Source organism: Macrobrachium rosenbergii, chromosome 48 (assembly GCF_040412425.1).
Source record: "Macrobrachium rosenbergii isolate ZJJX-2024 chromosome 48, ASM4041242v1, whole genome shotgun sequence".
NCBI lineage: Eukaryota > Metazoa > Arthropoda > Malacostraca > Decapoda > Palaemonidae > Macrobrachium > Macrobrachium rosenbergii.
The window spans coordinates 27,482,903-27,501,474 of NC_089788.1; the positions used below are offsets into that span (position 1 = coordinate 27,482,903).

At 38.6% G+C, this 18,572-nt stretch overlaps 1 protein-coding gene across 22 annotated transcripts in view; it reads right to left on the reverse strand.

The window, feature by feature from the left end:
* The window catches only part of drn (doctor no), a 169,035-nt gene that overhangs the window by 134,842 nt on the left and 15,621 nt on the right, over positions 1-18,572 (reverse strand). The window lies entirely within an intron of this gene.

Consider the following 18,572-nt stretch of genomic DNA (forward strand, 5'->3'; position numbering starts at 1 on the left):
ATTGGTTTTCTTGATCGATACAAAATACCTTTTCGACAATGAGCTTTGACATGAAAACAACATCAACAAAATAATAATAATAATATATAATAATAATAATAATAATGGTTTCACTGCCCAAGAATACGAAAAATTTTTTAGAAAAAGCACTAAAAACAAAAAAATAAAAAGTAACCTCTCGACAATACGCTTTGACATGAAAAATGAAAACAACAGAAACAACAACAACAATAATAATAATAATAATAATAATAATAATAATAATAATAATAATAATAATAATAATGGTTTCACTGCCTAAGAATACGAAAAATGCTATAAAAAGAGAGTACTGAAAATAAAAAACAAAAAAAAAATTATTCACATGAATGACTTACACAAACTCAAGTAACAACAGGCAAACAAAATACTCATTAGGAACGAAACGATTAAGGGGAAGACCAGACATGACAAAATGTACCCTTCTGGTGTCAATTTATTTTTTCTTTTGTCCGTGTTCCACCCAAAACATATCTCCCCAAAAACCCCTTTTCAACCTGGACACGGCAGAGACAAGAGGAGAAGAGGGGAGGAGGTAGGCCTTCCGCCTACAGCTTAAGAACCCTCCAATCCAGGGTCTAGATCACTCAGTCGGTTTGTCTGTCGGACAATGAAGAGCTGGAGGTGAACTTTGGGGTCTGGTGTATGCATACTCAAATTCCTATTTAATCGCGGAGACAATTCTCTCTTCCGTTATACTGACTAAGTTTTGGGCTCTATTGCGAATGCTTGTATATTTTCTGACTCGATGGCGATTAGTTTTTCTCTAGCACTGGACATCCTCTGCCTTTACAATTTGACCATGAGGTCATTTTTATATTCAAGAGAATAAGCTTATTAATTAAATAGCTTCAATCCATCTCACAACTTACCTTGACTGTATACCTTGAATAGTTACAAGAACGGAGTTAAGAGTCATTACCTCCATTATTCCTCACAACAACAAGACACTACATTAGAGCGACGGAGAATAACAACTGCAATACGAGCCTCCTCAAAGTTCCTCCAGGGACATGATGTTTCTATACTGGACTGAGAGCATAAAGCAGTCACGCGGAAGGGTTTGGTCCGCTGCATGCAGAAATGGGTCACGACAAGGCACGTCCGCAAATGAGGTCACCAAGTTGTGCGTTTCATCTGAGAAGTACAACTAAAAATACTTCGTTTCTGCGTGATGACCCCATGACCAACGGCAGCAAGGCCTTTACATTTTGCTAACGAACTTCAGATTATACAGTCACGTGACCAAAAATTATGGGAACCCTTTCACTAACATCCGCAACGAAATTTTCGGGGAAGATGCCACACATGGGCGGGAGAAAGGGAAAGGAGACGGAACGACGTCCTTCAAGAATTCCAAGAATTCCAAGAATTCCAGTTATACCTTCTGAACTATTCTACAATAACTAGGTGACCAGAAAATTCTAGCCAATGATTTATACTTTATATACATATGCGCGTAAAATGACCTTCCAAGAACACAATGGTAAGACTTGAACAATTACCCACCAAGGAAGTTCTTCAATAACCAATCAAATCCACGTGGCTATTGGACAAGGGAGGAGGACAGCTGTGTGAAGAAAAGGCAGTGAACAATGTTGATTAGGACACTGCCGACGCGCCCGGAATCTCCAAAGCACAAGAGGGCCTTAATGGTTCAGAATACAGAATCTACCTTGGAGGACAATGTAACCGTGGTGTCTCGCTCGAGCGTACTGACGAATACCAAATAACTTCTATGTCTAAACAAAGACTCCACTTAACGGGATCTGTCTCCGATAAGTTACGTGTAAACATAAGAGCAATACTCATGAAGTACAGACAGGCATACTATAATCGTGCGCGAATAACTCTTTGATATTTTATCAATATTCGTATTTTACTTCAGGAGTCTGGTAGCTGTAGCAAAGGGCCACAATGATCCCGAACCCGACACAGGCGAGTGAATGATTTATGCCAGTGGCTAATAACTTGAACAGGCAACTTTACAGGTATTCAGACTTGAACAAAACACTAAGTAGCCCGACAAATTGGGAATCATGAAGCAGCCCTCTGATTTTCATCGAATGAGGACAGATAATCAACGAAGTTATCCCTTCTAAGTACTGGTAGTCATTAAACAAGTTCTCCGCAATTCAAGATTTACGTTCTTGCACTGGATCCGAAATTAAGAACACGAGAGAGAGAGAGAGAGAGAGAGAGAGAGAGAGAGAGAGAGAGAGAGAGAGAGAGAGAGAGAGAGAGAGAGAGATTCAACAAGATATAAAAGTTCCACGAACGGAAAAACTCGACTAATAAAAAATTTGACAAACTGCTTTATAATTTTAAGAAATTCAGGTTGCCAAAACAAGCTAAGGAGCCCTTGCAACCCTCAGGCAGTGAAAAGAGGTTTGAGTTAGAGTTGTTGGACAGCAAGAGAAGAAAATGGGATGAATTACAAGGATCTAAGGGCGAAACTAGGAGAAAACCCCAAACCTGCACGAAACAGTAATAGTTAGAGAGGTTGGACAGCCATATTGAAGAAAGGAAGTGGGGCTGGACAGCAAGTAAAAGGCTAAAAAGTAGATGCAGCTAGGGCCCGAAGTGACGCTGCAAACACCAATTAGTAGTGCCAACAGTGCATCACGTCAGGTGCACTGACGACACTAACCTCTTGGAGAAACATTTGACAAATGTTAGACTATAAAGTATATCTCCGAAACAAGGGATTAGAGACCTTCATAAAACTTCCCTTCTCGTTTCCCGTGCAATTCGAGTCGTATAATGAGTTGTGAAGTTACACTGAAATGCTATGGTGCATGATTCTGTGCGACTCGGGCTAAACCTCTTCAATCAAACCAAGACACTCAGAAGAGAACCTTCAGTCTTATCCCCCTCTTCGTCAGTTTCGTGTGTAATGTTTCAAGGAAATCGAGTTGACAATGCTTCACTATGAGAGAGAGAGAGAGAGAGAGAGAGAGAGAGAGAGAGAGAGAGAGAGAGAGAGAGAGAGAGGACTTCTATACGATCTGACAGATAAAAAAGATATCATCTGCATTGCACTAAGCATGTGAAGAACATAAATCCACTGACGTGTTATAAGCATTGTCTTTGTACTGCAATCGTTCGTTCTCAGCGCATCTTCTCTTCCGTTTGGGTGCGACACTTTCCAAAGCCGTCGTCACGTGGCGTCAGAGGCAGAAGGGGACGTTTTTGAAACTCGCTCCCACCTGATGGAAGTGAAAGTGCGTACTGTACCATCACTGCTCCTTCTAATGAGCTACCTTGGCTACATACGCTGAGTTGGCAATTCTTGAACTGGCCGTAAGGTAGGAAGGGCGGGGGTGGCGGGAAGGGGGTTAGGCGGAGCAAAGAGATATGAGTGGCGTGGGAGTATCAAGATTTAAATAATATGTGAAATATTACAAGCATGCCAGCAAGATACAGTTGGTTATTTGTTATACTCATCACATTTACGCTATACTTCCAATCTTTACCAACGGTAGATTTTCCTTGCTACACACGAGTTGCGCAGAACTAGCTCCGCAAGTGATTGGCCTCTTAAGCTTACTGCAAATGTGCTCATGACAAAATAGGCGAGCGCACCCACACAAATAAGTACCTTAGTAAGCTTTGGTGGGTCTCAACAGGGTGCAGAAAGGCACTGAGCTAACAATACAGTGTAACACCTTAAAAGATGATACCCGATACATACATACATATATATATATATATATATGATGTGTGTGTGTGTGTGTGAGTATACACTGCCGTGGTCACACACACACACACAAGTACAAAATGACATTTGGTTCGATGTTCCAAGCAAGTAGGCGTACAGTGGGCGTCAATACCTGCGTTAACCAACACGGGAAAAAAAGGGGCCTCGCCTGACAAAGGAAACCCGAGAAAAACAGCGGGGGGACAGACAGCAGAGCGATCCCCCACGCAAACAACGGCCCAACTTTGTCAATCAACGGCACGCCATGGCCGTCCTTCTTAGAAATAAATGGGCAATAAAGGGGGATTTGTCCCCAAGCGTCATCAGGGAAGTTTAACGCCTCACGAATAAAACCAAAACGTTAAATCTTCCCAGTTTTTACGCCCTGTGATCCCGTTATACGGTATTATAAAATAGGCTTTGGTGTGCATGTGCACAGACACACACACACACACACACACTATATATATATATATATATATATATATATATATATATATATGATTATAATCATATTTTGTATGATTATAATCATTTTGATTCATTTATCACATTACCACAGGTGAAAAATAAGAGACGAAGTGTAGGTCCTGACCGGTTTCGACTTTATTTTCAAGCCATTGACAGAAGGACTGATACAGAGTACTCTGCATCAGTCCATCTCTTATTTTTCACCTGTGGGAATGTGATATATATATATATATATATATATATATATATATATATATATATATATATATATATATATAATATAAATTTAATAAATCAGCTACTACGGGATCATCGCCTTTTACAACTGACGACCAAAATTAATGGTTTTCGAGAGAGAGAGAGAGAGAGAGAGAGAGAGAGAGAGAGAGAGAGAGAGAGAGAGAGAGTGTCTCTTGATAATTATTTACTGACAACAGGTCCCAAGTCCGGATAAATGGAGTGTGAGCTGTTACTGCAGATTGCAACATACGCGGCAACTGGGTTACAATGAGGCCCATAGGCCACAGGAGTACAGATTAAGTAACATAAGCACGGCATTATACATTTTCCACATAGATAAGCTATTCAAGTTACCGTTATGGAACTACTGACAGGGAGTCCTGCCTACATCCTTCCTACGTGGTCTCAACCCGAAAGGAATACGTCATGGTAAACCCACGGCTCCACCCCAAAAAAGGTCTCAAAATACATTTACGCCCAAAAACCCATCACAGCAACTCGAGATTTTAAATATTTTGAGACGAGACAGACGCACGAGAACATTTTGAGAATTTTATACAAAACAAAGCAGGGCAAATTCTATTTACACGTGCACATTAGTGCAAATGTAGAAGTGCGTTAAACTAAAATTATACCCGAAAACTGCCAGTACGAACATGAACCAAGGCAAACCAAAATGGGTGTGGGTGAACAAAGACAAGAGAATGTACGGCGCCCCCCTTATTAAAATCAAGAATACCTGCGTATGAAAAAGAAAATAATGCATCCCCCCCCAAAAAAAGACCAGGTATATACCACAAATATAAACAAAGTAAAATTTATGCATCTGAACAAAGGAAAGAACGCACCCCAAAAACGCGGCAAAACCAAATGCGTGTCCTGGAACAAAGACAAGAAAATGTATCCCTGAGAAAATAGGACAAGATGTGTGTACCTGAATTTGGCTACAGACAATGAATTCAGAGAAGGAACAGACAAAAGATATTTATACAAGAACAAGGATAATGTATCCACACAAAAGGAAAACAATTAGGATATAAAAGTGAACAATGACACACGATAACATGCAAAAGTTGGAACAAAGACGGGGCAAAAACTATACAAGCCAGATGTGTCCACCTGAACAAAGAAGACAACATATTAGTATATAACAATTATAAAACACGCAACTCCATTATACATTATATATATAAATATATATATATATATATATATATATATTTATATATATATATATATATATATACACATATACACACAAGATGTAAACACGATGTGAACAAAAGAAAAACAACATGACTTGTACAAGGAGGGAACAAAGGAACGATGAGATAAGAGGTTATGTGAACAAAATAAATGACACCATGAATTTTAGACAAACCGAATGAAGACACCACAACATTCATACTTATTAACGCAGACTTCGCAAAAGTGTTCTATAACCCCGGATATCACACAATGTGCGGCTTACGAAAATGGACATAAAAAAATGTTCAAGAACGCAGACACCGTCAAACGTTTGTTTTATGGACGGATACATCACAAAATGCATTTTTTATATAGAAAAACATACATACATGGAACATTCAGTGGTGTGTGTTTGTTTCGGCTTTATGACATTTCAAGAAAATATCATCCTTATGTATTAATTATACCTATAGTCAAAAGGACTTGTGGGAAAAAATTTACCACTTGAAAAGCGTGAGGAATGGTCTGAGAAATACAAATTTTGAGATAAGTTTGTAACAACATGGAAACTAACGCCAAAAAAGACCTTGTGGTGAAGTCAGGTGTCTTGATCAGCGAAATAAACCAACGAATGGAGTCTTGTCATAAGTGAATGGGTGCCCATCACTAAAACTTGCAACAATATCAGCGGTAAAAATGAAACCCCAAAAATCACGACATGAAAACCAACTGTCTTTTAAAGATGAAAGCCAAGTAAAAACTATGTATTAAAATCCATCTTAATTCAATAAAATACACAAACTTTGAGATATTTCAACAAACCATCCAGCCACCGAGAGAAGTAACAAAATTCATTTGAAAGGTAACTAAACTACACCTTCCTCAACACAACCAACTTATCCCCAAACTATGATTATTTTCAGCTTTAAAGTAAGTCCATAACCATCAAATATCGTGACCTCCTCCGGATAAGAAATAAAAACAAATAAAAAGTCCCAGAGCTGTGTCAAAGTGGGGTGGGAATATTTATTTAGGGCACAGAGAGAGAGAGAGAGAGAGAGAGAGAGAGAGAGAGAGAGAGAGAGAGAGAGAGAGAGAGACTACAACCGTAGAATGAATGGAAGGGAAGGAGAGGAAAAAGAGAAAGAGGAGGTGGAGGAGAGGTTAGGGAATGTGGGAGAAGGAAGATGCTGTGGGGACAAGAAAATCCCCAGTGAAAAACGTTGGGGGTAATTCCTCCTTTGTTTCGAGCACTAAACGTCAAAAGAAAGAACTTCCTTCGCCTTCCAATGAGGCTTTAAACGAGGTTGCGAGACACGGAGAGGGAGAGAGAGGGATGCAACGGAAAGAAAGCGGAGGGGGGCAACGAAAGAGGTATATGGGAGACGAGAGGGAGGAGGAAAGGGGAGGGCAAAGATCGAAAATGGGGGAATGAAGTGCGGCTGTCCTGACACATCTCCCTTATTTCACTGATCGACAGGAGAGAGAGAGAGAGAGAGAGAGAGAGAGAGAGAGAGAGAGAGAGAGAGAGAGAGAGAGAGAGAGAGAGAGAGGAAATAAACAAATTGTCCTCTTTCTAGTATGAATAGGGTGTCATTAACCATTATCTGCTTTTTATAACACATCTCCTGTTATATATTTATATACATATAATATATATATATATATATATATATATATATATATATAAATATATATATATATATATATATATATATATATGTTGTCGGACCCTGTTTCTTCTTTCAAGGGCCCAACACTGATAGGGCGTGTGGTAATTATTGTAAGTAGGAACAAGTGGCTCTTTAAAACAGTTATTAAATTGTAAATTACCGAGGTTAAAGGGAAAATGATTAATTGTTCCCGTTTCTCCTTTATTTGTGATTTTTGTCTTACAGTTCCACCTATAGTTCTTAACTGTTTCTTAATGGTTCGAGACTTTAAGATAAGAGACTTTGAAATAAGAGAGAGAATTAGATTAAGGGACTATTGTTTGAGAGAGTCTTTCTTCACTAAAACACTTCTTCTCTTTCTGCCTTTTCTGAGAATAGTTTCTCTCTCTCTATCTTCCCACTCTGCGGCTTTTCTCTCTGTCTCTCTCTTTTCTCTGCCAGATTATGCCTGTCCTTATATCTCCCATTTTCCCTTGTGTCAACCATGAGTCATATTCTGGGCAGTACTGGGCACCTCCTCCACTTGCTTCATTAAAATTCCTGTTGATTAATTTGCTCCTTGTAGGATGTGCCTAGGTCTCTGGCACTGATGGCATTTGATTGGCCAAAACATCTAGGCTTGATATTTATTTCCTTATCGTTTGAAGTAGGGGGTTGAGGTTTTACTCTTACTAACCATAAGGTTCCTTATAATGCAATGTCTCTTAGCGCCTCGTTAGTGCCGGTGTGTTCTTGACGATATGGTTGGAGACTTGTTTATATACGGTCCTGTCGGACCCTGTTTCTTCTTTACTAAGGTAAGCGCGTCCGGCGTAGGGCGTGTGGTAATTATTGTAAGTAGGAACAATACAGTTATTAAATTGTAAATACCGAGGTTAAAGGAAAATGATTAATTGTTCCCGTTTCTCCTTTATTTGTGATTTTTGTCTTACAGTTCCACCTATAGTTCTTACTGTTTCTTAATCGAGACTTTAAGATAATGGTTTCTGAGACTTTGAAATAATGTTTCGAGAGACTTAACGAATTAGATTACAGGGACTATTGTTTGAGAGAGTCTTTCTTCACTAAAATACTTCTTCTCTTTCTGCCTTTTCTGCTTCCCACACTTATAGTTCTCTCTCTCTATCTTCCCACTCTATACCTTTTTCTGTCTCTTTCTTTTCTACGATATATATATATATGACGTCATATTCTATACTGCTTTTTCTGAGGCACCTCCTCCATCATTCCAACTTTTGGAGGTGTGTTTTAAGGAATTCCTGTTGATTATTGGGTATTTGCTCCTTGTAGGATGTGCCTAGGTCTCTGGCACTGATGGCATTTGATTGGCCAAAACATCTATATTTATATCGTTTAGTCAAGGGGGTTGAGGTTTTCCCACACTCTTACTAACCATAAGGTTCCTTCGCAGGACCCTCGTGGATTTCGAAGGCACGGCCAGATGCAATGTCTCTTAGCGCCTCGTTAGTGCCGGTGTGTTCTTGACGATATGGTTGGAGACTTGTTTGACAGACTGGGAAATTTATTGCGTTACGGTCCTCGTACTGACCCAAATGGAAATAGGATATTTCTACTTCGAAAAAATACCTTTTTCTCTATTTACGATACATATATATATATATATATATATATATATATACTCAATACACCATACAAAAATAATTATTTCACATCAGGATCAAAATTTTACATATATATATATATATATATATATATATATATATATATATACATATATACATACATACATACATACATACATACATACATACATACATATATATATATATATATATATATATATATATATATATATATATATATATATATATATATATATATAAACCTATCTCACCACTGACCTGTGTAAGGGTTTCAACAACCGATTCATGTTCCCTCTCTTTCATAGCGTATCTACTGTACAAAAAAAGTAGCTGAACGCAGCAATCTTTAAAACGAACACTTATCCAGAGCGTTGAACCCCAGTTGCAAAAGGAGCAGCTGCAAGCGTTCAGACACACACACACAGAGGCCATAGTCCAGCACCTGCTTCCTTTCTCGCTTCCCGCCAACATCTGCAACGTCACGGAAACGATCTGCTGCAGCAGCGGCAGGAGGCCTAAACGTTTTCATTGTATAGGAACATGTCAAGAACAAAACGTCGACGGGTACGCATGCAGTAAGAACATATGAAACAAAATTCTTAACTAATTTTTCATGGGCGAGTCAACTCTCCTTGTGTACGTGTCAGTGAGTACGCTCGTTCCCAGGATCAACGTATCGCTTGGCAACTTGCATCAGACCTTATGAGTTTGGTGTGGGCGTCATGACGGGTATCGTGTGTGTGCTTACGGCGTTTAGATACATACAGTTCTCTGCTATCGCGTAACAGTGGGACAAGTTGAAAAAGACGGCTGTTACTAAAGCTACAAACAAAGGCTAATAAGAAAACGCACAAAAAGCCGAGTGAGAATGTACAGTGCGAGTACATCTAAGGATGAACACAATTCCGTACTTAAAATGAAAGCACTTTACCCTGACATTTTAGTAACGACATTCCTAATAATATAATCAAGAACTCAAAATTAAAATTTACTGGGGAGCCCAGCCATGACATGCGTACCGCTTGTAGATTTCGTTCTATCTCAATAGTACCGGTTCGAATGACAAGCTATAACAATCTAACTCATCACTAAATCTAAAGTATGAGAAAGATAGAAATACGATCAATAATCTAATTCCAAATTGAATGTTTTTCATATAAGAATATTACAAATAAAAATCCCTTTTTTCAAGTTGGCTACAGAATCTTCCGAATGTTTCACCCTAGCGGGATAATAATGACCTCGTCGAGGCCCTCCCGTTTTGATGGCATACATTTTGAGAGCAATGAATACTCACAGCTGGTGTTTCTCTCCTAATCCTACATTCGTCCCACAACATTCGACTAACATCTTAGTACCTATTACACTGGTTAGGTCAACAAAGCACACAATACTCTAGGAAACAGCCACATTTCGACCCTCCTCGTCGGGTTTGAGAATCGAACATTAGTCGTCCGGTTGTGCAACCACTGAGCTATGAGGCCAAAGAGAGAGAGAGAGAGAGAGAGAGAGAGAGAGAGAGAAATTTCCGCCCTGGATCAAATCACGATTCAGCCCTAACAGCATTAAAGAGACCACCTTCAGCGGAAAATGCCTCCCCTCACGGAGCGCCAAGGGCAGACAGGTACAGGTAGGCATTTCCTTTGAGAGAGAGAGAGAGAGAGAGATTCTTCTTCTAAGTACATAAGCAAAACGACGAGAGAGAGAGAGAGAGAGAGAGAGAGAGAGAGAGAGAGAGAGAGAGAGAGAGTCATCATTCCAATAGTTCAAGAAACGGGCTACACCGCATTAATTCACCTCTTGTCCTCCACCTCTACCGTAACTAACCTGCCAGACGCCTGGCTACAACCCCTTCAGACATCTGGGCTCTGCCGTCTGCCAGATGGAGGCATTTCCTCCCAAGCAGGTCCTTCTCACAAAGAAGGCCGAGGCGGTGTCTTTCAAGGCAACTAAAATTATCATTATTAGAATCTTCGTAAAAGTGCAAAGGCGCCTGAGGACCAACAAATAAAAAATCAGCATATTCTGTATTTTATTATTGTTACCAATTTTTACGCACAAGAGGAAACCAAGTCTGTCTTGGCAAATATCAGAGAATATATAAAATTTCATATTGCTCTGCACCTACCATATATAAATTGACTAAACTATGTTTGAGAGAGAGAGAGAGAGAGAGAGAGAGAGAGAGAGAGAGAGAGAGAGAGAGAGAGAGAGAGAGAGAGAGAGAGAGAGAGAGAGAGAGAGAGAGCGTTATTTGAATATCCGATGAGTTACCTCGCCCATGGACTAAGGGGCCTTCTCTAGACCGTGGGGGAATTGGGAACAGGGAGTTATGGACCTGATTTTCAATTATATTATAATGACAAACATTTTGAAAGAGCCATGATCACTCACGCCCGCCGTTCTCGCCCTACCCACAGCAGTCGACTGAGAATTCCCGGCTTTCACCAACAAAAGGTCTCCTTGATTTGGAGCCGTGAGTGCTATCACTTGCACTACGAAGCTTGTGCGCATGGGTGTGAATTACTGTGATTGGTTCCACCCTGTGTAGACTTTAATATTAATACTTATTGCAGTTATTGCATACAAGGGCCAGATCGAGTTAGAATTGCGCATTTATTAGGGTCAATGAAATGGCCGGTCGCACTGCATCTGGGCTCATCCGGTAGGAACTTGTGTCAACTTAACGTTCGTAGATTCGTAATGGTTGAGCTTTGGGTTAAGAGGCCGTGATCACAAATGATGTCCGAGCAGTTTCTGTTATATTATGACAAAAGAGCAGTCCTGGGATTATGGTGGAATTGAAGAGCAAAGTTTTCTTGTTTTTTAATAAGTGTACTGGAAGGTTTGGAATTGGGAACTTTTATTTTGTAAATAGAATCTCATTGCATTCATGCCTACGCTGGATGATATCATTTGGTAGGGAGCGATATATTAGTAAGATGGCAAATTTAAGTCAATTCTATGCATGAATTGCTAGGACAGACCAAATGCTACGGTTCTCCCCTGACGATACTTTACAAGTAACGATGTTTCTGAAGTATATGATAACCCCTGCCTTTTGTCGGGCAACACAATTTGACCAAAGTTTGAACAACCTTCTCAGTGAAGGATAAGGTGAGGGGGGGAGGAGGAGGAGAGTGAAATCATTTCACGTCATATCCTTTCTATGTGTAAACATCACTAAAAATTTATTTTAAATAAAAATAAAACATGTTTCCAAGAAAAAGACACGCCCCCCTCCAACCACAAAAAAACTCTGATAGTGTACTACAAGAGGCACATGCTACGATACAGAAAAAATCCAGGTGATTTAGCTTGGCACATGAGAGAGAGAGAGAGAGAGAGAGAGAGAGAGAGAGAGAGAGAGAGAGAGAGAGAGAGAGAGAGAGAGAGAGAGAGAGAATGTTAAAGACCAGTTCCACTCTTCCCAGGGTGGGTTATTGCTTTGTCAAGGCTTTTCCTTGTGCGGACTTTGACATTAATTGTTGGATTACTAAAACTATTGATGTGGGATCTGACTTATGACCTGTGAGAGAGAGAGAGAGAGAGAGAGAGAGAGAGAGAGAGGGAGGGTCACCAATTAAAGCTAAATTGAATAACAAAAGGAAAAAACCCTAAAAACAAAGCCTTCCAGACATTTCAAACCAATCCCCAGAGAACGAGCAAACAAACACAGGGGTGACCTTGCAATGAATCACAGCAAGGTGCAAGGATTTCTCCACACCTCTGTTGCAGCGGAGTTAACCCACAAAGCAGGCTTCGAGGGAAAAATTAAGACATTTGATTCTATTATTGAGCTTTCGGGGTAAAACCTTGTTTTGCAACTGGACGCGTGGGGACAAATGTGAACGCAACACAGGTAAAACAACGGGGATGCTGTGCATGTTTTTCGCTGTTCACAAGTGCAATATACAAGACACGGATAATCAACGATCCATTTTACATTTATGTATGTATGTATGTATATATATAATATATATATATATATATATATATATATATATTATATATATATATATATATATATATATATATATATATATATATATATATATATATATATATATATATATATATATATATATATATATATATATATATATATATATATATATAATATTATATATATAAAATGTTAATATTCGTTAGCTAGCCATCAAGGGGGCACCTACTGTAGCTTAAGAGAATATATTGTGTTCAGCTTTCGCCTCGGTTCTCATTTAATGCATGACCTTCACTTCATTAACAAACCTGATGCTTTATATGACTCAGAAATGGGTCACGTGTGTGTATGTATGTATATATATATATATATATATATATATATATATATATATATATATATATATATATATATGAGTATATATATAATACATTATTGTGTCCTGAGAAATAATTAACACAAATCACGGCTACACTACTGAATTCTAGAGAACGCTTGTGCAGAGGACTTTCACAACTCTAGCTACCATTTACCTCCTTCTTAAACGCATTCTGGAGCTTCCTGGATCCTAAAACTTTACATATCAAATAAACCGGGGCCCCTTCCCAAACCAGCTCTTTCTAAGTGCTCCCTTCCATCTCCCTCACAGCATTTCACTAACAAATCATACCCCATTCTTTCCATGTGACCAAACCACCTCAATCGACACGTTCTTTTCACCTACTTGAACTTTTTACCATTTTTTGTCTGAACAACTTTAACCCCTTCTTTCACTGACACTAAGAATCCACACTTCCTTGCTTCACCTATCCTGCGGCTCGCATCTCTCACTATTAAGTCCTCAGTCATATTTACTGTCTACTAACTATGCGATTCCACCACAGCCACTTTCATTCTTCCGCCATTAATACTAACATTTACCGTCCAATCTTCTTGGTTTCCATCATCCTCAGAAGCGTAACCTCTCCCACATTTACTCTCAACCTTCATCTCTTACATACAAGGCCAAAACTTTCAGTAATTTTCCTTAAATATTCCGAGTAAGTACTGTATAATCTATAAACACTAGTCATTCCACACTCATTAATCACCTGTTCTCTCGTCAAAACACTTACATTCTACTGCCCTTTCACTGACTTCTCATATATCTTTATTCTTAAAAATGCTGAACACCCACGGAGACATAACATCCTTGAGTCAAACACATTCATAGCAAACATGCCACTCTTCCATCTACATATCCCAAAAAACATTGTTTCCATCACAAGAGCTTTTAATCAATCAACAACTCACCTTGTATACCATACACGGCCAACATCTACCTTATCCTAGCCTGGACTTTTCCTATATATAGCCACGTGTGCAGTATCAAGCAACATGCCGCTTCTTCCTTCACTTTCAACCTTCTCACATTAATTGTATCATTATTTATATTGATGATAAATATTTCTGAAGTATCAAAATGTCTATAGACAAATTTAACAAACGTTTAATGGACGAAATCTTAAGACGCTTACAAATCATTTTAATATCAATACTAACACATTTCTCTAACCATTTTATCTAAACTTCAGGCCTCGCCTATATAAGGACATGACACTGCCCATCCAATTGGCCTATACTCTAGAAAAGGGGAGCGGAACAGAACACATCCTTTGGATACCTTTTGTGACAAATAGAGCGCTTGTCAAAAAGAATATGGTTGCAAAACTGTTACAGGAAATAGAAAAAAGGAAGCGGATTAGAAATAGGAAGTAGAAAACTGGTTTATGAAGGGAATATAAAACTTTTGTAATCGGGATTTCCTCGGGAAACAAACGTTCTAACACACCCACACACAAATGCTCTTCTGCACTCGCAATACTCAAACAACCACTGGCCTGGCCTCCAAGCTGAACCCCTTCCCTGAGAGGGAGGGAGGGAAGGCACAGTAGGGGAGGAGGGGAGGGATTAATCTCCAGGACCAAAACGTCAGCTGTTTCTTCCTCCTTACCCAAATTCTTTTATCTCCATTACTTATCTATCGGGAATTGGAGTGTGGGGGGGGGAGAGTTCATCGGATCGATTTTCACTTTCACCTTCGCCATCAATCGGTAATCCTTCTCTTACTTCACTGCTCACCTATTCATACTCTTCCTGCACTAACTAGCGAATCTCTTCAATATGCTGTTTTGACTCTTATATCCTTTCCCTTTCCCTCTCTCCACTATTCCCAAACTAAACTTCTGTATTCCAAACGTCTCTCTCTTACTTGTAACCGACTGACCTACTCTCTTCAAATTTCCTAACCTTTCCTTGATTTCGATAAAAATTCTACTAACAATCGTTAAGCAAAACAATTTCAATCCACAAAAAAAAGATGACCAATTCTCAAAAAATAAATAGCCAACTACGTGAAGACCGCGAATCTGAATATACCAAATAAACAAAAAGCTGGTGGATCAAACACACACAATCAGGACCCATCTCCCTAACAGACTGGATGAGACCGGCCGCAGGAAGACCAGGGGAACAAATTTTGTCTAGCGACGTGCAGGCGTGCTTATAATGGTAACATCTGCCTCAGTGTGTCCATGTGTATATTAAACCCGGGTGTACGGCCAGGCGTTCATCTGCTGACTGAGGTTCTTACCACAAAAGGATCAAATGTTTACATTTAAAACCTGGGGGCTTTGGTTATTACCATTATCACTTTTGTTGTTGTCTTTGCTCAAACACAGAGAGAGAGAGAGAGAGAGAGAGAGAGAGAGAGAGAGAGAGAGAAAACGTCAGGTATGTAATAATGTCCACAAAATGCATACACATACACATAATGAAGCACATGCACGCAACTTATGCCAAAGGAACCTCCCAGAATTTCATCGGTTTAGGGTCGTTTGTTTGTTTCCATTTCAGTACGTAGGCGGTTTTCCTAAATGTGCAATCTTTCTTCTTTATTTTCTTAACCTGACTACATATGAGATCTCATTGGGGCAAAAACTTCGTAGGAATATACAAATTAATAAACACACAATTCTACATGTGGATTTTGGACAGATTGTCGGAATTTACTTAGGAACACGCCAAATAGAATAGATTACAACAAGTACCTTCGCTCACTATAACAACAGGCCTCCAACTATTCATTTTGCGTGTGTAAATTTGAGTGGCTTGCCACTATCCTACGGTCAGCAATACGTTCATCTAAAAAACTGATAAAAATGATAAAGGTAAGACTAAAAATACAGAGAATTCATCATTATAAGAATAATTAAATAAATTTTCATTCTTCAGTCAACAGTCATCTCACAATTCCTTGACTGAATCGCAAAACCTGAAAAAAAATTACTAACGATCGGAGGACTTCCGCCGCCAACGATGTAGTGGCTTTGGTCCTGGGTGCGCCGGATGAGGATGTACCAATACACCGGCGAGCTCACACATACACACACACACACACACACACACACACATATATATATATATATATATATATATATATATATATATATATATATATATATATATATATATATATATATATATATATATATATATATATATATATATATATATATATATATATATGCACATGTAAGTGAAAAATTCAAACTATATATATATATATAATCTTATATATATATATATATATATATATATATATATATATATATATATATATATATATATATATATATATATATACATATACATACATACATACATACACATATTATACTAAAGAACTTTGGGATTAATACAGCATTCAAAAAGAGTATAAGAAACAAGCACTTATAAAGGACTCTCTGACAATACTAAAGGATGTGCATATCAAATAAATAAGTCGTGTGACGACTTTTATACTGACGAAACTGGCAAAGCTACTATCAAAGGCCAAAAGGCCAGCTTTAAAAAACGTAAAAGATATGCATATGAAGAGTGCAGTTTTCCTTCACGTTAGTGAAAACAATCAATTGAACTGACCCCGTAGCGGGGTAGTGCAGTGAGTAGCCTACATCTCACGTGGTTGCACTGAATATAGAATTTAGGCCAAAAGCGAAGCACTGGGACCTATGAGGTCATTCAGCGCTGAAACGGAAATTGACAGTAGAAGGTTTGAGAAGTGTAACAGGAGGAAAACCTCAAAGCAGTTGCGCTATGAATCAATTGTTAGGAGAGGGTGGAAAGTAAGATGGAAAAAAGAGAATATGAAAGGAGGTACAGTAAAAGGGACGAAAGGGGTTGCAGCTAACGGCCGGAGGCAAGCTGCAAAGAACCTCAAGTAATGCCTACAGTACACCGCATGAGGTGCACTGATGGCATTACCCCCTACGGAACACTCACGTGGTGCACTGTAAGCGTTACTTAAGGGTCTTTGCAGCATCCGTTCGGTCCCTAGCTGCAACCCCTGTCATTCCTTTTACTATACTTCCGTTCATATTCTTTGTTCCATCTGACTTTCCACCCTCACTAGCAATTATTTCAGAGTGCAACTGCGAGGTTTGCCTCCTGTTGCAACTTTCTAACCTTCTTACTGTCAATTTTCCTTCCAGAGCTGAATGACCTCATAGATCCCTGCGCTTGGTGTTTAGTCTAAACTTTATATTCTATTATATTGGACTGAGGGTAAAAACCGTTTATTCCTTTAACACACAGGAAAGAACCATAAAAGTCGGCTCTTGTTATAATATGAACATCAATCAAGGAATGGTTAAATTCGAGATATTTAACTCAAATTAATATGTAAAATGTATATATTTTAAAGAGGGTAGCTTTAACTGAGCCTAGAGCACAGGTGCGAGCCCAACCGTATATATGAACAAGATTTGTAATAGCGTACTGACCTCATACATTAATCAGTTAAAGTTCCTCCCCATTCTTGTCCACGTGTCAAGGGCGAATAATGGAAATTTCTACCATTATGTATCAGTTATCTTGAAGATGTCTCAAAAACACTAAAGTGGAAAACAGTCAGGATTCATACCTAGTTTATTTTTCCCGTGGTGCATTGCGCGTCAAGGTGATTTAAAGTGCGTGCATCTACACACACACACACACACACACATACATATATATACACATACATACATACGTACAAACATATCCATATATATACATATATATATATATATATATATATATATATATATATATATATATATATATATATATATATATATATATATATATATATGTATATATTGTGTATGTATGGAGAGAGAGAGAGAGAATAAACTTCATTACACCTTCTATACCGAAGTGGAGGGCACACAACTGAAATTTCTACCACTTGCCGAGGGACACCTGTGACAGTATGTAAATGGAAGCAGCTCTTATGAACGTGTAACTCCCCAAAGTAAATTTGTCAATGAGAGAAACTGTACAGTACATAAGCATTGTCACACGTGGCATTTCTGAGGGGATTCTGTGACGTTTTGAGATCAATGAAACTTAAAATCTAAAAAAAACCCCACATATCAACCATAGCATGACCAACTGTAATCAAAAGTCTGTCACTGACAAACAACCAAAGCCTGAGGGTCGTATTGTAAGTATCTTCATAACGTGCCACTGTGATGCAGGTTGCAACTTTCCTATTTTGCCAACATTTTAGTTACAATACATGACATTTTGCTCTTTTATTTTAATAAAGATAAGATTTGAATGGCACTGTGGGTTAAGGAAGAATGAGCCTTCTGTACAGGTAGTGCACAGAGAAGCTAATACTGCGA